This window comes from Heterodontus francisci, chromosome 22 (assembly GCF_036365525.1).
Source record: "Heterodontus francisci isolate sHetFra1 chromosome 22, sHetFra1.hap1, whole genome shotgun sequence".
Lineage (NCBI taxonomy): Eukaryota > Metazoa > Chordata > Chondrichthyes > Heterodontiformes > Heterodontidae > Heterodontus > Heterodontus francisci.
Genome location: NC_090392.1, coordinates 35,432,666 through 35,454,406, shown reverse-complemented (window position 1 = coordinate 35,454,406; position 21,741 = coordinate 35,432,666). Strand labels below are relative to the sequence as shown.

General features: G+C 44.0%; 6 non-coding genes across 6 annotated transcripts; all 6 read left to right on the top strand.

Moving 5' to 3' along the window:
* The first annotated feature begins 2,959 nt into the window (after positions 1-2,959).
* trnav-aac (transfer RNA valine (anticodon AAC)) lies at positions 2,960-3,032 on the top strand. Its single transcript has one exon. It is a non-coding gene; the product is annotated as a tRNA-Val (tRNA).
* Positions 3,033-6,434: 3,402 nt separating this feature from the next.
* trnav-aac (transfer RNA valine (anticodon AAC)) lies at positions 6,435-6,507 on the top strand. Its single transcript has one exon. It is a non-coding gene; the product is annotated as a tRNA-Val (tRNA).
* A 3,403-nt stretch (positions 6,508-9,910) lies between these two features.
* On the top strand, positions 9,911-9,983 carry trnav-aac (transfer RNA valine (anticodon AAC)). The gene has a single exon. It is a non-coding gene; the product is annotated as a tRNA-Val (tRNA).
* Positions 9,984-13,389: 3,406 nt separating this feature from the next.
* trnav-aac (transfer RNA valine (anticodon AAC)) lies at positions 13,390-13,462 on the top strand. The gene has a single exon. It is a non-coding gene; the product is annotated as a tRNA-Val (tRNA).
* Positions 13,463-16,865: 3,403 nt separating this feature from the next.
* trnav-aac (transfer RNA valine (anticodon AAC)) lies at positions 16,866-16,938 on the top strand. Its single transcript has one exon. It is a non-coding gene; the product is annotated as a tRNA-Val (tRNA).
* A 3,406-nt stretch (positions 16,939-20,344) lies between these two features.
* trnav-aac (transfer RNA valine (anticodon AAC)) lies at positions 20,345-20,417 on the top strand. The gene has a single exon. It is a non-coding gene; the product is annotated as a tRNA-Val (tRNA).
* The last annotated feature ends 1,324 nt before the right edge of the window (positions 20,418-21,741 follow it).

Here is a 21,741-nt window from a genome sequence, read left to right as displayed (position 1 = left end):
TCAACCAAGCACCGGCTCAGCAAAACGTAGGCACATGATATCCGGGTCACTGAACCTCCGAGCAGCTCTGACAGAACACCCAAGTGACTGAAACTTTCTTTGAGTTGCAATGATGAATCTCCGGTGGAAACAAGTTGGGGGAAATTGCTCCTCCTGAACATTTCTTCTTGGGTAAAAGGGGCAAAAATCCTTTTCAATTTAACCACTGCTGCAGCAGATTCTTGGTGTCTTAAGCACCTTGATAACCCAGCTCTTAACATGCAGCCGCAATTATGACAAGGGGTGAAGGTTCATGACACGCAGAGGGGAAAACGTTATTTAAGTTATGACAGTCGCTCACAGATTTATTAGCGTTTTGTTCAGTCAGTAACAGAGACATACCTGGATTTATTGATGCAGATTAACATAACTATTCAGCGTCACGCAGAGCCGCTAGGAGTACGTTGCCTCCCTTAAAGACGGACACGGCTGATTCTGTAACTGAAGCTAAGGAAACAGGCAGACCTGCCAAATTATTATTTTATTTTGTTCTTCATTCGGCAAGTAACAGGAACACTAACAAGGTGGCGTTGAAAATGAGATGCACTGCGGCTCCGCTCAATATCAAAGTGCTCCTTCATATTGAACCGAGGAAGAATATACATGAATTAAAGCAAAATACTGTGGATGCTGGAAATCTGAAATAAAAACAAGAAATTCTGGAAATTTTCAGCACGACTGGCAGCATCTGTGGAGACCGAAGCAGAGTTAACATTTCGGCTCAGTGACCCTTCTTCAGAACTGGCAAATATTAGAAATGTCAAAGGTTAGAAGCAAGTAAAGCGGGGGTGGAGCAAGAGATAACAAAGGAGAAGGTGTAGATTGGACAAGGCCACAGAATAGCTGACCAGAAGGTCATGGAGCAAAGGCAAACAATATGTTAATGGTGTGTTGAAAGACAAAGCATTAGTACAGGGAGGACGGTTAATGGACTGAAAATTGAACAGCAGCAAGTACAAACAGGAAAAAAAACAGTGGGTAAGCAAACTGAACAAACTAAGATGAAATAAAATAAACATACAAAAAAATGTAAAAAATGTAAAAATTAAAAATAACAAAAAATGAAAGTAAAATGGGGGCCCCGTCATGCTCTGGAATTATTGAACTCAACATTCAGCCCGGCACGCTCTCGTGTGCAGTGGTTCACACCGCAGCCTCACAGCTCCAGCGACCCGCTTTCAATTCTGGGCACTGCCTGCGTGGTGTTTGCAAGTTCTCCCTGTGTCTGCGTGGGATTCCTCTGGGTGCTCCGGTTTCCTCCCACATGCCAAAGACTGGCTGCTTGATAGGTTAATTGGCCATTATAAATTGCCCCTCGTACAGGGAGGTGGTAGGGAAATATAGGGAAGGTGGGGATGTGGTAGGAATATGGAATTCGTGTCGGATTAGTATAAATGGGTGGTCGATGGTCAGCACAGACTCGGTGGGCCGAAGGGCCTGTTTCACTGCTGTATCACCAAACTAAACTAATCGGTCAACGGGATGCTGTTTTTCGAGCTTGTGTTGATGTTCACTGGAACACTGAGGCAATCCCAGGATAGAGATGTGAGCATGAGAGCAGTGGGCAGTCTTGAAATGGCAAGCAACCGGAAGCTCAGGGTCCTGCTTGCGGACTGAGCCGACGTATTCCGCAAAGCGGTCACCCAGTCTGCGTTTGGTCTCCCCAATAAACATGAATATACATGAATTGGATTTAGGCGCCAGTATGTTGCAAAACAAGAAGAAAGAAAAGCACAAATGCCATTAACTCTGACTTTGCAAATGATTCACTGAAAAATTCTTTCATTTGCTGGAAAAGATGACTATTGTGCATCTGAAAATGGGCACCATGGAATTGTGTTGCATACTGACCTGTTTTCCTATATTTGCCTGTCATCTATGCAATTCAATTTGTGTTGGATATTGCTGAGAATCTCATTTCAAGATGAGGGCACAGATATTATTATAATCCTACTGAAAGCCTAAACCTGGAACAAATACTGTGTTACATGGATTGCAACGTTTCGAGGGTTGTGCAGCTAAGGTGAGGAAGACAGGAATGATGTGTTTGACGATTGCGTGGAATGCATTGCAAACTTGGGTTACGTTGCTTGATTTCATTCTACACCTTGAAATTCAGAAACAAGTGAGGCACCAGGTGGAAACCAACAGCTGTCTCTGTGGAAGAGGGGACATGGCTTCCTAATCTAACCATTTGAACTCTGCAAACATTCTGCTGGATCTGAACTGCCCTGTATACCAAGGCCAATTTGTATACTATATAAATTGGCATGCCCAGACTATGCAGAGGACTCCAGGTGGGGTCCAACCAGGACATTATATAGCTGCAGTGAAGCTTCGCCCCCATTATATAACTGCCTCTGTTACGCATTCTACTGCGAGGGTAATCACATTGTTTGTAGCATCTCAGCAAAATAAGGACTCATTTGATCAAACTAAAGAGTTTAAAAACACAAATATGTGTCAGTGCAATCAGTAAATAATGAGAAATGAAATCCAGAAGTTGGCAAGAATCCCAAGTGGATGTCTTGGTGTGGTTGGGGAAGGGAATCTTTGTCAATGATGGCACACTGTGCATTAACACTGCAGCAGCTGCTGCACCTCTTACAAACTTAGTTTCTTAAGGGAGAGTTTTAAAAAAAGGGAATTGGATAATTGCATGAAAGGAGAGGCAAAGAAAAGCAGAGCTAAGGAAGTGGGCCCAAGTGGCAAGTCTTTGAAAAAACTGGCAATGGTACGATGGCCTGAATGGACTGGCGATGTGTTGTGCACTGCTGATCGTCCATGGCTGGGTCAATACCTCTGCAGCCTTGCGTAATGTCACAGTGGAATTGCATTTCCATGAAACAAGCACCACAAATCGATTAAGACTGTATAGTTTAACAATACTTGCAGCTTCCTCAGCGCTGTAACGTGTTGAGTTTCTGTAGTGTAGTGGTGATCATGTTTGCCTAACACGCAAAAGGTCCCCAGTTCGAAACTGGGCAGAAACATTTTCAAAACGAACCCAAACTTCTTCGCAAGAAATATGCAATCATTGACATTCCCCATGAACACAACACAATTTCTCAAAGCCCTCTTTGTCTTGCACATTGTGTGCACAATGCCTTGCACTCGCTCCTCTTTCTAGTCCTGATGCTGCAGAAAGTTCCGCAAAACCGAGCAGTGACACTTTATTTGGCTCAGATGAGAATAGAAACCTGCAACACGAGCTTGCTAAGTAACAGCGAATCTTAGTCTCATTTCAGACGAGGCAAAAGCACATCAGCAATTCACTTTCACCAGCTCCACAGTCGTTGAGACAGGGGCACGCTGCAATATTTTGACCCGCACTGTCCAATTACTCGCTGTCAGCAGCAAGTGGCGTCTGCTGCCTCAATCAACAGGTTACTGGCCATCTCGGGGAGGTAAAATAGCACAACCCGGGCCAAATCTCCCCATCAACCAAGCACCGGCTCAGCAAAACGTAGGCACATGATATCCGGGTCACTGAACCTCCGAGCAGCTCTGACAGAACAGCCAAGTGACTGAAACTTTCTTTGAGTTGCAATGATGAATCTCCGGTGGAAACAAGTTGGGGGAAATTGCTCCTCCTGAACATTTCTTCTTGGGTAAAAGGGGCAAAAATCCTTTTCAATTTAACCACTGCTGCAGCAGATTCTTGGTGTCTTAAGCACCTTGATAACCCAGCTCTTAACATGCAGCCGCAATTATGACAAGGGGTGAAGGTTCATGACACGCAGAGGGGAAAAAGTTATTTAAGTTATGACAGTTGCTCACAGATTTATTAGCGTTTTGTTCAGTCAGTAACAGAGACATACCTGGATTTATTGATGCAAATTAGCATAACTATTCAGCGTCACGCAGAGCCGCGAGGAGTACTTTGCCTCCCTTAAAGACGGACACGGCTGATTCTGTAACTGAAGCTAAGGAAACAGGCAGACCTGCCAAATTATTATTTTATTTTGTTCTTCATTCGGCAAGTAACAGGAACACTAACAAGGTGGCGTTGAAAATGAGATGCACTGCGGCTCCGCTCAATATCAAAGCGCTCCTTCATATTGAACCGAGGAAGAATATACATGAATTAAAGCAAAATACTGTGGATGCTGGAAATCTGAAATAAAAACAAGAAATTCTGGAAATACTCAGCACGACTGGCAGCATCTGTGGAGACAGAAGCAGAGTTAACATTTCGGCTCAGTGACCCTTCTTCAGAACTGGTAAATATTAGAAATGTCAAAGTTTAGAAGCAAGTAAAGCGGGGGTGGAGCAAGAGATAACAAAGGAGATGTAGATTGGACAAGGCCACAGAATAGCTGACCAGAAGGTCATGGAGCAAAGGCAAACAATATGTTAATGGTGTGTTGAAAGACAAAGCATTAGTACAGAGAGGACTGTTAATGGACTGAAAATTGAACAGCAGCAAGTACAAACAGGAAAAAAACAGTGGGTAAGCAAACTGAACAAACTAAGATGAAATAAAATAAACATACAAAAAAATGTAAAAAATGTAAAAATGAAAAATAACAAAAAATGAAAGTAAAATGGGGGCCCCGTCATGCTCTGGAATTATTGAACTCAATATTCAGCCCGGCACGCTCTCGTGTGCAGTGGTTCACACCGCAGCCTCACAGCTCCAGCGACCCGCTTTCAATTCTGGGCACTGCCTGCGTGGTGTTTGCAAGTTCTCCCTGTGTCTGCGTGGGATTCCTCTGGGTGCTCCGGTTTCCTCCCACATGCCAAAGACTGGCTGCTTGATAGGTTAATTGGCCATTATAAATTGCTCCTCGTATAGGGAGGTGGTAGGGAAATATTGGGAAGGTGGGGATGTGGTAGGAATATGGAATTCGTGTCGGATTAGTATAAATGGGTGGTCGATGGTCAGCACAGACTCGGTGGGCCGAAGGGCCTGTTTCACTGCTGTATCACCAAACTAAACTAATCGGTCAACGGGATGCTGTTTTTCGAGCTTGTGTTGATGTTCACTGGAACACTGAGGCAATCCCAGGATAGAGATGTGAGCATGAGAGCAGTGGGCAGTCTTGAAATGGCAAGCAACCGGAAGCTCAGGGTCCTGCTTGCGGACTGAGCCGACGTATTCCGCAAAGCGGTCACCCAGTCTGCGTTTGGTCTCCCCAATAAACATGAATATACATGAATTGGATTTAGGCGCCAGTATGTTGCAAAACAAGAAGAAAGAAAAGCACAAATGCCATTAACTCTGACTTTGCAAATGATTCACTGAAAAATTCTTTCATTTGCTGGAAAAGATGACTATTGTGCATCTGAAAATGGGCACCATGGAATTGTGTTGCATACTGACCTGTTTTCCTATATTTGCCTGTCATCTATGCAATTCAATTTGTGTTGGATATTGCTGAGAATCTCATTTCAAGATGAGGGCACAGATATTATTATAATCCTACTGAAAGCATAAACCTGGAACAAATACTGTGTTACATGGATTGCAACGTTTCGAGGGCTGTGCAGCTAAGGTGAGGAAGACAGGAATGATGTGTTTGATGATTGCGTGGAATGCATTGCAAACTTGGGTTACGTTGCTTGATTTCATTCTACACCTTGAAATTCAGAAACAAGTGAGGCACCAGGTGGAAACCAACAGCTGTCTCTGTGGAAGAGGGGACATGGCTTCCTAATCTAACCATTTGAACTCTGCAAACATTCTGCTGGATCTGAACTGCCCTGTATACCAAGGCCAATTTGTATACTATATAGATTGGCATGCCCAGACTATGCAGAGGACTCCAGGTGGGGTCCAACCAGGACATTATATAGCTGCAGTGAAGCTTCGCCCCCATTATATAACTGCCTCTGTTACGCATTCTACTGCGAGGGTAATCACATTGTATGTAGCAACTGAGCAAAATAAGGACTCATTTGATCAAAATAAAGAGTTTAAAAACACAAATATGTGTCAGTGCAATCAGTAAATAATGAGAAATGAAATCCAGAAGTTGGCAAGAATCCCAAGTGGATGTCTTGGTGTGGTTGGGGAAGGGAATCTTTGTCAATGATGGCACACTGTGCATTAACACTGCAGCAGCTGCTGCACCTCTTACAAACTTAGTTTCTTAAGGGAGAGTTTTAAAAAAAGGGAATTGGATAATTGCATGAAAGTAGAGGCAAAGAAAAGCAGAGCTAAGGAAGTGGGCCTAAGTGGCAAGTCTTTGAAAAAACTGGCAATGGTACGATGGCCTGAATGGACTGGCGATGTGTTGTGCACTGCTGATCGTCCATGGCTGGGTCAATACCTCTGCAGCCTTGCGAAATGTCACAGTGGAATTGCATTTCAATGAAACAAGCACCACAAATCGATTAAGACTGTATAGTTTAACAATACTTGCAGCTTCCTCAGCGCTGAAATGTGTTGAGTTTCTGTAGTGTAGTGGTGATCACGTTTGCCTAACACGCAAAAGGTCCCCAGTTCGAAACTGGGCAGAAACATTTTCAAAACGAACCCAAACTTCTTCGCAAGAAATATGCAATCATTGACATTCCCCATGAACACAACACAATTTCTCAAAGCCCTCTTTCTCTTGCACATTGTGTGCACAATGCCTTGCACTCGCTCCTCTTTCTAGTCCTGATGCTGCAGAAAGTTCCGCAAAACCGAGCAGTGACACTTTATTTGGCTCAGATGAGAATAGAAACCTGCAACACGAGCTTGCTAAGTAACAGCGAATCTTAGTCTCATTTCAGACGAGGCAAAAGCACATCAGCAATTCACTTTCACCAGCTCCACAGTCGTTGAGACAGGGGCACGCTGCAATATTTTGACCCGCACTGTCCAATTACTCGCTGTCAGCAGCAAGTGGCGTCTGCTGCCTCAATCAACAGGTTACTGGCCATCTCGGGGAGGTAAAATAGCACAACCCGGGCCAAATCTCCCCATCAACCAAGCACCGGCTCAGCAAAACGTAGGCACATGATATCCGGGTCACTGAACCTCCGAGCAGCTCTTACAGAACACCCAAGTGACTGAAACTTTCTTTGAGTTGCAATGATGAATCTCCGGTGGAAACAAGTTGGGGGAAATTGCTCCTCCTGAACATTTCTTCTTGGGTAACAGGGGCAAAAATCCTTTTCAATTTAACCACTGCTGCAGCAGATTCTTGGTGTCTTAAGCACCTTGATAACCCAGCTCTTAACATGCAGCCGCAATTATGACAAGGGGTGAAGGTTCATGACACGCAGAGGGGAAAAAGTTATTTAAGTTATGACAGTTGCTCACAGATTTATTAGCGTTTTGTTCAGTCAGTAACAGAGACATACCTGGATTTATTGATGCAAATTAGCATAACTATTCAGCGTCACGCAGAGCCGCGAGGAGTACTTTGCCTCCCTTAAAGACGGACACGGCTGATTCTGTAACTGAAGCTAAGGAAACAGGCAGACCTGCCAAATTATTATTTTATTTTGTTCTTCATTCGGCAAGTAACAGGAACACTAACAAGGTGGCGTTGAAAATGAGATGCACTGCGGCTCCGCTCAATATCAAAGCGCTCCTTCATATTGAACCGAGGAAGAATATACATGAATTAAAGCAAAATACTGTGGATGCTGGAAATCTGAAATAAAAACAAGAAATTCTGGAAATACTCAGCACGACTGGCAGCATCTGTGGAGACAGAAGCAGAGTTAACATTTCGGCTCAGTGACCCTTCTTCAGAACTGGTAAATATTAGAAATGTCAAAGGTTAGAAGCAAGTAAAGCGGGGGTGGAGCAAGAGATAACAAAGGAGGTGTAGATTGGACAAGGCCACAGAATAGCTGACCAGAAGGTCATGGAGCAAAGGCAAACAATATGTTAATGGTGTGTTGAAAGACAAAGCATTAGTACAGAGAGGACTGTTAATGGACTGAAAATTGAACAGCAGCAAGTACAAACAGGAAAAAAAACAGTGGGTAAGCAAACTGAACAAACTAAGATGAAATAAAATAAACATACAAAAAAATGTAAAAAATGTAAAAATGAAAAATAACAAAAAATGAAAGTAAAATGGGGGCCCCGTCATGCTCTGGAATTATTGAACTCAATATTCAGCCCGGCACGCTCTCGTGTGCAGTGGTTCACACCGCAGCCTCACAGCTCCAGCGACCCGCTTTCAATTCTGGGCACTGCCTGCGTGGTGTTTGCAAGTTCTCCCTGTGTCTGCGTGGGATTCCTCTGGGTGCTCCGGTTTCCTCCCACATGCCAAAGACTGGCTGCTTGATAGGTTAATTGGCCATTATAAATTGCTCCTCGTATAGGGAGGTGGTAGGGAAATATTGGGAAGGTGGGGATGTGGTAGGAATATGGAATTCGTGTCGGATTAGTATAAATGGGTGGTCGATGGTCAGCACAGACTCGGTGGGCCGAAGGGCCTGTTTCACTGCTGTATCACCAAACTAAACTAATCGGTCAACGGGATGCTGTTTTTCGAGCTTGTGTTGATGTTCACTGGAACACTGAGGCAATCCCAGGATAGAGATGTGAGCATGAGAGCAGTGGGCAGTCTTGAAATGGCAAGCAACCGGAAGCTCAGGGTCCTGCTTGCGGACTGAGCCGACGTATTCCGCAAAGCGGTCACCCAGTCTGCGTTTGGTCTCCCCAATAAACATGAATATACATGAATTGGATTTAGGCGCCAGTATGTTGCAAAACAAGAAGAAAGAAAAGCACAAATGCCATTAACTCTGACTTTGCAAATGATTCACTGAAAAATTCTTTCATTTGCTGGAAAAGATGACTATTGTGCATCTGAAAATGGGCACCATGGAATTGTGTTGCATACTGACCTGTTTTCCTATATTTGCCTGTCATCTATGCAATTCAATTTGTGTTGGATATTGCTGAGAATCTCATTTCAAGATGAGGGCACAGATATTATTATAATACGGCTGAAAGCCTAAACCTGGAACAAATACTGTGTTACATGGATTGCAACGTTTCGAGGGCTGTGCAGCTAAGGTGAGGAAGACAGGAATGATGTGTTTGATGATTGCGTGGAATGCATTGCAAACTTGGGTTACGTTGCTTGATTTCATTCTACACCTTGAAATTCAGAAACAAGTGAGGCACCAGGTGGAAACCAACAGCTGTCTCTGTGGAAGAGGGGACATGGCTTCCTAATCTAACCATTTGAACTCTGCAAACATTCTGCTGGATCTGAACTGCCCTGTATACCAAGGCCAATTTGTATACTATATAGATTGGCATGCCCAGACTATGCAGAGGACTCCAGGTGGGGTCCAACCAGGACATTATATAGCTGCAGTGAAGCTTCGCCCCCATTATATAACTGCCTCTGTTACGCATTCTACTGCGAGGGTAATCACATTGTATGTAGCAACTGAGCAAAATAAGGACTCATTTGATCAAAATAAAGAGTTTAAAAACACAAATATGTGTCAGTGCAATCAGTAAATAATGAGAAATGAAATCCAGAAGTTGGCAAGAATCCCAAGTGGATGTCTTGGTGTGGTTGGGGAAGGGAATCTTTGTCAATGATGGCACACTGTGCATTAACACTGCAGCAGCTGCTGCACCTCTTACAAACTTAGTTTCTTAAGGGAGAGTTTTAAAAAAAGGGAATTGGATAATTGCATGAAAGTAGAGGCAAAGAAAAGCAGAGCTAAGGAAGTGGGCCTAAGTGGCAAGTCTTTGAAAAAACTGGCAATGGTACGATGGCCTGAATGGACTGGCGATGTGTTGTGCACTGCTGATCGTCCATGGCTGGGCCAATACCTCTGCAGCCTTGCGAAATGTCACAGTGGAATTGCATTTCAATGAAACAAGCACCACAAATCGATTAAGACTGTATAGTTTAACAATACTTGCAGCTTCCTCAGCGCTGAAACATGTTGAGTTTCTGTAGTGTAGTGGTGATCACGTTTGCCTAACGCGCAAAAGGTCCCCAGTTCGAAACTGGGCAGAAACATTTTCAAAACGAACCCAAACTTCTTCGCAAGAAATATGCAATCATTGACATTCCCCATGAACACAACACAATTTCTCAAAGCCCTCTTTCTCTTGCACATTGCGTGCACAATGCCTTGCACTCGCTCCTCTTTCTAGTCCTGATGCTGCAGAAAGTTCCGCAAAACCGAGCAGTGACACTTTATTTGGCTCAGATGAGAATAGAAACCTGCAACACGAGCTTGCTAAGTAACAGCGAATCTTAGTCTCATTTCAGACGAGGCAAAAGCACATCAGCAATTCACTTTCACCAGCTCCACAGTCGTTGAGACAGGGGCACGCTGCAATATTTTGACCCGCACTGTCCAATTACTCGCTGTCAGCAGCAAGTGGCGTCTGCTGCCTCAATCAACAGGTTACTGGCCATCTCGGGGAGGTACAATAGCACAACCCGGGCCAAATCTCCCCATCAACCAAGCACCGGCTCAGCAAAACGTAGGCACATGATATCCGGGTCACTGAACCTCCGAGCAGCTCTGACAGAACACCCAAGTGACTGAAACTTTCTTTGAGTTGCAATGATGAATCTCCGGTGGAAACAAGTTGGGGGAAATTGCTCCTCCTGAACATTTCTTCTTGGGTAAAAGGGGCAAAAATCCTTTTCAATTTAACCACTGCTGCAGCAGATTCTTGGTGTCTTAAGCACCTTGATAACCCACCTCTTAACATGCAGCCGCAATTATGACAAGGGGTGAAGGTTCATGACACGCAGAGGGGAAAACGTTATTTAAGTTATGACAGTCGCTCACAGATTTATTAGCGTTTTGTTCAGTCAGTAACAGAGACATACCTGGATTTATTGATGCAGATTGACATAACTATTCAGCGTCACGCAGAGCCGCTAGGAGTACGTTGCCTCCCTTAAAGACGGACACGGCTGATTCTGTAACTGAAGCGAAGGAAACAGGCAGACCTGCCAAATTATTATTTTATTTTGTTCTTCATTCGGCAAGTAACAGGAACACTAACAAGGTGGCGTTGAAAATGAGATGCACTGCGGCTCCGCTCAATATCAAAGTGCTCCTTCATATTGAACCGAGGAAGAATATACATGAATTAAAGCAAAATACTGTGGATGCTGGAAATCTGAAATAAAAACAAGAAATTCTGGAAATACTCAGCACGACTGGCAGCATCTGTGGAGACCGAAGCAGAGTTAACATTTCGGCTCAGTGACCCTTCTTCAGAACTGGCAAATATTAGAAATGTCAAAGGTTAGAAGCAAGTAAAGCGGGGGTGGAGCAAGAGATAACAAAGGAGAAGGTGTAGATTGGACAAGGCCACAGAATAGCTGACCAGAAGGTCATGGAGCAAAGGCAAACAATATGTTAATGGTGTGTTGAAAGACAAAGCATTAGTACAGGGAGGACGGTTAATGGACTGAAAATTGAACAGCAGCAAGTACAAACAGGAAAAAAAACAGTGGGTAAGCAAACTGAACAAACTAAGATGAAATAAAATAAACATACAAAAAAATGTAAAAAATGTAAAAATGAAAAATAACAAAAAATGAAAGTAAAATGGGGGCCCCGTCATGCTCTGGAATTATTGAACTCAATATTCAGCCCGGCACGCTCTCGTGTGCAGTGGTTCACACCGCAGCCTCACAGCTCCAGCGACCCGCTTTCAATTCTGGGCACTGCCTGCGTGGTGTTTGCAAGTTCTCCCTGTGTCTGCGTGGGATTCCTCTGGGTGCTCCGGTTTCCTCCCACATGCCAAAGACTGGCTGCTTGATAGGTTAATTGGCCATTATAAATTGCCCCTCGTATAGGGAGGTGGTAGGGAAATATAGGGAAGGTGGGGATGTGGTAGGAATATGGAATTCGTGTCGGATTAGTATAAATGGGTGGTCGATGGTCAGCACAGACTCGGTGGGCCGAAGGGCCTGTTTCACTGCTGTATCACCAAACTAAACTAATCGGTCAACGGGATGCTGTTTTTCGAGCTTGTGTTGATGTTCACTGGAACACTGAGGCAATCCCAGGATAGAGATGTGAGCATGAGAGCAGTGGGCAGTCTTGAAATGGCAAGCAACCGGAAGCTCAGGGTCCTGCTTGCGGACTGAGCCGACGTATTCCGCAAAGCGGTCACCCAGTCTGCGTTTGGTCTCCCCAATAAACATGAATATACATGAATTGGATTTAGGCGCCAGTATGTTGCAAAACAAGAAGAAAGAAAAGCACAAATGCCATTAACTCTGACTTTGCAAATGATTCACTGAAAAATTCTTTCATTTGCTGGAAAAGATGACTATTGTGCATCTGAAAATGGGCACCATGGAATTGTGTTGCATACTGACCTGTTTTCCTATATTTGCCTGTCATCTATGCAATTCAATTTGTGTTGGATATTGCTGAGAATCTCATTTCAAGATGAGGGCACAGATATTATTATAATCCTACTGAAAGCCTAAACCTGGAACAAATACTGTGTTACATGGATTGCAACGTTTCGAGGGTTGTGCAGCTAAGGTGAGGAAGACAGGAATGATGTGTTTGACGATTGCGTGGAATGCATTGCAAACTTGGGTTACGTTGCTTGATTTCATTCTACACCTTGAAATTCAGAAACAAGTGAGGCACCAGGTGGAAACCAACAGCTGTCTCTGTGGAAGAGGGGACATGGCTTCCTAATCTAACCATTTGAACTCTGCAAACATTCTGCTGGATCTGAACTGCCCTGTATACCAAGGCCAATTTGTATACTATATAAATTGGCATGCCCAGACTATGCAGAGGACTCCAGGTGGGGTCCAACCAGGACATTATATAGCTGCAGTGAAGCTTCGCCCCCATTATATAACTGCCTCTGTTACGCATTCTACTGCGAGGGTAATCACATTGTATGTAGCAACTCAGCAAAATAAGGACTCATTTGATCAAAATAAAGAGTTTAAAAACACAAATATGTGTCAGTGCAATCAGTAAATAATGAGAAATGAAATCCAGAAGTTGGCAAGAATCCCAAGTGGATGTCTTGGTGTGGTTGGGGAAGGGAATCTTTGTCAATGATGGCACACTGTGCATTAACACTGCAGCAGCTGCTGCACCTCTTACAAACTTAGTTTCTTAAGGGAGAGTTTTAAAAAAAGGGAATTGGATAATTGCATGAAAGGAGAGGCAAAGAAAAGCAGAGCTAAGGAAGTGGGCCCAAGTGGCAAGTCTTTGAAAAAACTGGCAATGGTACGATGGCCTGAATGGACTGGCGATGTGTTGTGCACTGCTGATCGTCCATGGCTGGGTCAATACCTCTGCAGCCTTGCGAAATGTCACAGTGGAATTGCATTTCAATGAAACAAGCACCACAAATCGATTAAGACTGTATAGTTTAACAATACTTGCAGCTTCCTCAGCGCTGAAATGTGTTGAGTTTCTGTAGTGTAGTGGTGATCACGTTTGCCTAACACGCAAAAGTTCCCCAGTTCGAAACTGGGCAGAAACATTTTCAAAACGAACCCAAACTTCTTCGCAAGAAATATGCAATCATTGACATTCCCCATGAACACAACACAATTTCTCAAAGCCCTCTTTCTCTTGCACATTGTGTGCACAATGCCTTGCACTCGCTCCTCTTTCTAGTCCTGATGCTGCAGAAAGTTCCGCAAAACCGAGCAGTGACACTTTATTTGGCTCAGATGAGAATAGAAACCTGCAACACGAGCTTGCTAAGTAACAGCGAATCTTAGTCTCATTTCAGACGAGGCAAAAGCACATCAGCAATTCACTTTCACCAGCTCCACAGTCGTTGAGACAGGGGCACGCTGCAATATTTTGACCCGCACTGTCCAATTACTCGCTGTCAGCAGCAAGTGGCGTCTGCTGCCTCAATCAACAGGTTACTGGCCATCTCGGGGAGGTAAAATAGCACAACCCGGGCCAAATCTCCCCATCAACCAAGCACCGGCTCAGCAAAACGTAGGCACATGATATCCGGGTCACTGAACCTCCGAGCAGCTCTTACAGAACACCCAAGTGACTGAAACTTTCTTTGAGTTGCAATGATGAATCTCCGGTGGAAACAAGTTGGGGGAAATTGCTCCTCCTGAACATTTCTTCTTGGGTAACAGGGGCAAAAATCCTTTTCAATTTAACCACTGCTGCAGCAGATTCTTGGTGTCTTAAGCACCTTGATAACCCAGCTCTTAACATGCAGCCGCAATTATGACAAGGGGTGAAGGTTCATGACACGCAGAGGGGAAAAAGTTATTTAAGTTATGACAGTTGCTCACAGATTTATTAGCGTTTTGTTCAGTCAGTAACAGAGACATACCTGGATTTATTGATGCAAATTGGCATAACTATTCAGCGTCACGCAGAGCCGCGAGGAGTACTTTGCCTCCCTTAAAGACGGACACGGCTGATTCTGTAACTGAAGCTAAGGAAACAGGCAGACCTGCCAAATTATTATTTTATTTTGTTCTTCATTCGGCAAGTAACAGGAACACTAACAAGGTGGCGTTGAAAATGAGATGCACTGCGGCTCCGCTCAATATCAAAGCGCTCCTTCATATTGAACCGAGGAAGAATATACATGAATTAAAGCAAAATACTGTGGATGCTGGAAATCTGAAATAAAAACAAGAAATTCTGGAAATACTCAGCACGACTGGCAGCATCTGTGGAGACAGAAGCAGAGTTAACATTTCGGCTCAGTGACCCTTCTTCAGAACTGGTAAATATTAGAAATGTCAAAGGTTAGAAGCAAGTAAAGCGGGGGTGGAGCAAGAGATAACAAAGGAGGTGTAGATTGGACAAGGCCACAGAATAGCTGACCAGAAGGTCATGGAGCAAAGGCAAACAATATGTTAATGGTGTGTTGAAAGACAAAGCATTAGTACAGAGAGGACTGTTAATGGACTGAAAATTGAACAGCAGCAAGTACAAACAGGAAAAAAAACAGTGGGTAAGCAAACTGAACAAACTAAGATGAAATAAAATAAACATACAAAAAAATGTAAAAAATGTAAAAATGAAAAATAACAAAAAATGAAAGTAAAATGGGGGCCCCGTCATGCTCTGGAATTATTGAACTCAATATTCAGCCCGGCACGCTCTCGTGTGCAGTGGTTCACACCGCAGCCTCACAGCTCCAGCGACCCGCTTTCAATTCTGGGCACTGCCTGCGTGGTGTTTGCAAGTTCTCCCTGTGTCTGCGTGGGATTCCTCTGGGTGCTCCGGTTTCCTCCCACATGCCAAAGACTGGCTGCTTGATAGGTTAATTGGCCATTATAAATTGCTCCTCGTATAGGGAGGTGGTAGGGAAATATTGGGAAGGTGGGGATGTGGTAGGAATATGGAATTCGTGTCGGATTAGTATAAATGGGTGGTCGATGGTCAGCACAGACTCGGTGGGCCGAAGGGCCTGTTTCACTGCTGTATCACCAAACTAAACTAATCGGTCAACGGGATGCTGTTTTTCGAGCTTGTGTTGATGTTCACTGGAACACTGAGGCAATCCCAGGATAGAGATGTGAGCATGAGAGCAGTGGGCAGTCTTGAAATGGCAAGCAACCGGAAGCTCAGGGTCCTGCTTGCGGACTGAGCCGACGTATTCCGCAAAGCGGTCACCCAGTCTGCGTTTGGTCTCCCCAATAAACATGAATATACATGAATTGGATTTAGGCGCCAGTATGTTTGAAAACAAGAAGAAAGAAAAGCACAAATGCCATTAACTCTGACTTTGCAAATGATTCACTGAAAAATTCTTTCATTTGCTGGAAAAGATGACTATTGTGCATCTGAAAATGGGCACCATGGAATTGTGTTGCATACTGACCTGTTTTCCTATATTTGCCTGTCATCTATGCAATTCAATTTGTGTTGGATATTGCTGAGAATCTCATTTCAAGATGAGGGCACAGATATTATTATAATCCTACTGAAAGCATAAACCTGGAACAAATACTGTGTTACATGGATTGCAACGTTTCGAGGGCTGTGCAGCTAAGGTGAGGAAGACAGGAATGATGTGTTTGATGATTGCGTGGAATGCATTGCAAACTTGGGTTACGTTGCTTGATTTCATTCTACACCTTGAAATTCAGAAACAAGTGAGGCACCAGGTGGAAACCAACAGCTGTCTCTGTGGAAGAGGGGACATGGCTTCCTAATCTAACCATTTGAACTCTGCAAACATTCTGCTGGATCTGAACTGCCCTGTATACCAAGGCCAATTTGTATACTATATAGATTGGCATGCCCAGACTATGCAGAGGACTCCAGGTGGGGTCCAACCAGGACATTATATAGCTGCAGTGAAGCTTCGCCCCCATTATATAACTGCCTCTGTTACGCATTCTACTGCGAGGGTAATCACATTGTATGTAGCAACTCAGCAAAATAAGGACTCATTTGATCAAAATAAAGAGTTTAAAAACACAAATATGTGTCAGTGCAATCAGTAAATAATGAGAAATGAAATCCAGAAGTTGGCAAGAATCCCAAGTGGATGTCTTGGTGTGGTTGGGGAAGGGAATCTTTGTCAATGATGGCACACTGTGCATTAACACTGCAGCAGCTGCTGCACCTCTTACAAACTTAGTTTCTTAAGGGAGAGTTTTAAAAAAAGGGAATTGGATAATTGCATGAAAGTAGAGGCAAAGAAAAGCAGAGCTAAGGAAGTGGGCCTAAGTGGCAAGTCTTTGAAAAAACTGGCAATGGTACGATGGCCTGAATGGACTGGCGATGTGTTGTGCACTGCTGATCGTCCATGGCTGGGTCAATACCTCTGCAGCCTTGCGAAATGTCACAGTGGAATTGCATTTCAATGAAACAAGCACCACAAATCGATTAAGACTGTATAGTTTAACAATACTTGCAGCTTCCTCAGCGCTGAAACATGTTGAGTTTCTGTAGTGTAGTGGTGATCACGTTTGCCTAACGCGCAAAAGGTCCCCAGTTCGAAACTGGGCAGAAACATTTTCAAAACGAACCCAAACTTCTTCGCAAGAAATATGCAATCATTGACATTCCCCATGAACACAACACAATTTCTCAAAGCCCTCTTTCTCTTGCACATTGTGTGCACAATGCCTTGCACTCGCTCCTCTTTCTAGTCCTGATGCTGCAGAAAGTTCCGCAAAACCGAGCAGTGACACTTTATTTGGCTCAGATGAGAATAGAAACCTGCAACACGAGCTTGCGAAGTAACAGCGAATCTTAGTCTCATTTCAGACGAGGCAAAAGCACATCAGCAATTCACTTTCACCAGCTCCACAGTCGTTAAGACAGGGGCACGCTGCAATATTTTGACCCGCACTGTCCAATTACTCGCTGTCAGCAGCAAGTGGCGTCTGCTGCCTCAATCAACAGGTTACTGGCCATCTCGGGGAGGTAAAATAGCACAACCCGGGCCAAATCTCCCCATCATCCAAGCACCGGCTCAGCAAAACGTAGGCACATGATATCCGGGTCACTGAACCTCCGAGCAGCTCTGACAGAACAGCCAAGTGACTGAAACTTTCTTTTAGTTGCAATGATGAATCTCCGGTGGAAACAAGTTGGGGGAAATTGCTCCTCCTGAACATTTCTTCTTGGGTAAAAGGGGCAAAAATCCTTTTCAATTTAACCACTGCTGCAGCAGATTCTTGGTGTCTTAAGCACCTTGATAACCCAGCTCTTAACATGCAGCCGCAATTATGACAAGGGGTAAAGGTTCATGACACGCAGAGGGGAAAAAGTTATTTAAGTTATGACAGTCGCTCACAGATTTATTAGCGTTTTGTTCAGTCAGTAACAGAGACATACCTGGATTTATTGATGCAGATTAACATAACTATTCAGCGTCACGCAGAGCCGCTAGGAGTACTTTGCCTCCCTTAAAGACGGACACAGCTGATTCTGTAACTGAAGCGAAGGAAACAGGCAGACCTGCCAAATTATCATTTTATTTTGTTCTTCATTCGGCAAGTAACAGGAACACTAACAAGGTGGCGTTGAAAATGAGATGCACTGCGGCTCCGCTCAATATCAAAGCGCTTCTTCATATTGAACCGAAGAAGAATATACATGAATAAAAGCAAAATACTGTGGATGCTGGAAATCTGAAATAAAAACAAGAAATTCTGGAAATACTCAGCACGACTGGCAGCATCTGTGGAGACAGAAGCAGAGTTAACATTTCGGCTCAGTGACCCTTCTTCAGAACTGGCAAATATTAGAAATGTCAAAGGTTAGAAGCAAGTAAAGCGGGGGTGGAGCAAGAGATAACAAAGGAGAAGGTGTAGATTGGACAAGGCCACAGAATAGCTGACCAGAAGGTCATGGAGCAAAGGCAAACAATATGTTAATGGTGTGTTGAAAGACAAAGCATTAGTACAGGGAGGACGGTTAATGGACTGAAAATTGAACAGCAGCAAGTACAAACAGGAAAAAAAACAGTGGGTAAGCAAACTGAACAAACTAAGATGAAATAAAATAAACATACAAAAAAATGTAAAAAATGTAAAAATTAAAAATAACAAAAAATGAAAGTAAAATGGGGGCCCCGTCATGCTCTGGAATTATTGAACTCAATATTCAGCCCGGCACGCTCTCGTGTGCAGTGGTTCACACCGCAGCCTCACAGCTCCAGCGACCCGCTTTCAATTCTGGGCACTGCCTGCGTGGTGTTTGCAAGTTCTCCCTGTGTCTGCGTGGGATTCCTCTGGGTGCTCCGGTTTCCTCCCACATGCCAAAGACTGGCTGCTTGATAGGTTAATTGGCCATTATAAATTGCCCCTCGTATAGGGAGGTGGTAGGGAAATATAGGGAAGGTGGGGATGTGGTAGGAATATGGAATTCGTGTCGGATTAGTATAAATGGGTGGTCGATGGTCAGCACAGACTCGGTGGGCCGAAGGGCCTGTTTCACTGCTGTATCACCAAACTAAACTAATCGGTCAACGGGATGCTGTTTTTCGAGCTTGTGTTGATGTTCACTGGAACACTGAGGCAATCCCAGGATAGAGGTGTGAGCATGAGAGCAGTGGGCAGTCTTGAAATGGCAAGCAACCGGAAGCTCAGGGTCCTGCTTGCGGACTGAGCCGACGTATTCCGCAAAGCGGTCACCCAGTCTGCGTTTGGTCTCCCCAATAAACATGAATATACATGAATTGGATTTAGGCGCCAGTATGTTGCAAAACAAGAAGAAAGAAAAGCACAAATGCCATTAACTCTGACTTTGCAAATGATTCACTGAAAAATTCTTTCATTTGCTGGAAAAGATGACTATTGTGCATCTGAAAATGGGCACCATGGAATTGTGTTGCATACTGACCTGTTTTCCTATATTTGCCTGTCATCTATGCAATTCAATTTGTGTTGGATATTGCTGAGAATCTCATTTCAAGATGAGGGCACAGATATTATTATAATCCTACTGAAAGCCTAAACCTGGAACAAATACTGTGTTACATGGATTGCAACGTTTCGAGGGTTGTGCAGCTAAGGTGAGGAAGACAGGAATGATGTGTTTGACGATTGCGTGGAATGCATTGCAAACTTGGGTTACGTTGCTTGATTTCATTCTACACCTTGAAATTCAGAAACAAGTGAGGCACCAGGTGGAAACCAACAGCTGTCTCTGTGGAAGAGGGGACATGGCTTCCTAATCTAACCATTTGAACTCTGCAAACATTCTGCTGGATCTGAACTGCCCTGTATACCAAGGCCAATTTGTATACTATATAAATTGGCATGCCCAGACTATGCAGAGGACTCCAGGTGGGGTCCAACCAGGACATTATATAGCTGCAGTGAAGCTTCGCCCCCATTATATAACTGCCTCTGTTACGCATTCTACTGCGAGGGTAATCACATTGTTTGTAGCATCTCAGCTAAATAAGGACTCATTTGATCAAACTAAAGAGTTTAAAAACACAAATATGTGTCAGTGCAATCAGTAAATAATGAGAAATGAAATCCAGAAGTTGGCAAGAATCCCAAGTGGATGTCTTGGTGTGGTTGGGGAAGGGAATCTTTGTCAATGATGGCACACTGTGCATTAACACTGCAGCAGCTGCTGCACCTCTTACAAACTTAGTTTCTTAAGGGAGAGTTTTAAAAAAAGGGAATTGGATAATTGCATGAAAGGAGAGGCAAAGAAAAGCAGAGCTAAGGAAGTGGGCCCAAGTGGCAAGTCTTTGAAAAAACTGGCAATGGTACGATGGCCTGAATGGACTGGCGATGTGTTGTGCACTGCTGATCGTCCATGGCTGGGTCAATACCTCTGCAGCCTTGCGTAATGTCACAGTGGAATTGCATTTCCATGAAACAAGCACCACAAATCGATTAAGACTGTATAGTTTAACAATACTTGCAGCTTCCTCAGCGCTGTAATGTGTTGAGTTTCTGTAGTGTAGTGGTGATCACGTTTGCCTAACACGCAAAAGGTCCCCAGTTCGAAACTGGGCAGAAACATTTTCAAAACGAACCCAAACTTCTTCGCAAGAAATATGCAATCATTGACATTCCCCATGAACACAACACAATTTCTCAAAGCCCTCTTTCTCTTGCACATTGTGTGCACAATGCCTTGCACTCGCTCCTCTTTCTAGTCCTGATGCTGCAGAAAGTTCCGCAAAACCGAGCAGTGACACTTTATTTGGCTCAGATGAGAATAGAAACCTGCAACACGAGCTTGCTAAGTAACAGCGAATCTTAGTCTCATTTCAGACGAGGCAAAAGCACATCAGCAATTCACTTTCACCAGCTCCACAGTCGTTGAGACAGGGGCACGCTGCAATATTTTGACCCGCACTGTCCAATTACTCGCTGTCAGCAGCAAGTGGCGTCTGCTGCCTCAATCAACAGGTTACTGGCCATCTCGGGGAGGTAAAATAGCACAACCCGGGCCAAATCTCCCCATCAACCAAGCACCGGCTCAGCAAAACGTAGGCACATGATATCCGGGTCACTGAACCTCCGAGCAGCTCTGACAGAACAGCCAAGTGACTGAAACTTTCTTTGAGTTGCAATGATGAATCTCCGGTGGAAACAAGTTGGGGGAAATTGCTCCTCCTGAACATTTCTTCTTGGGTAAAAGGGGCAAAAATCCTTTTCAATTTAACCACTGCTGCAGCAGATTCTTGGTGTCTTAAGCACCTTGATAACCCAGCTCTTAACATGCAGCCGCAATTATGACAAGGGGTGAAGGTTCATGACACGCAGAGGGGAAAAAGTTATTTAAGTTATGACAGTCGCTCACAGATTTATTAGCGTTTTGTTCAGTCAGTAACAGAGACATACCTGGATTTATTGATGCAGATTAACATAACTATTCAGCGTCACGCAGAGCCGCTAGGAGTACTTTGCCTCCCTGAAAGACGGACACGGCTGATTCTGTAACTGAAGCTAAGGAAACAGGCAGACCTGCCAAATTATTATTTTATTTTGTTCTTCATTCGGCAAGTAACAGGAACACTAACAAGGTGGCGTTGAAAATGAGATGCACTGCGGCTCCGCTCAATATCAAAGCGCTCCTTCATATTGAACCGAGGAAGAATATACATGAATTAAAGCAAAATACTGTGGATGCTGGAAATCTGAAATAAAAACAAGAAATTCTGGAAATACTCAGCACGACTGGCAGCATCTGTGGAGACAGAAGCAGAGTTAACATTTCGGCTCAGTGACCCTTCTTCAGAACTGGCAAATATTAGAAATGTCAAAGGTTAGAAGCAAGTAAAGCGGGGGTGGAGCAAGAGATAACAAAGGAGAAGGTGTAGATTGGACAAGGCCACAG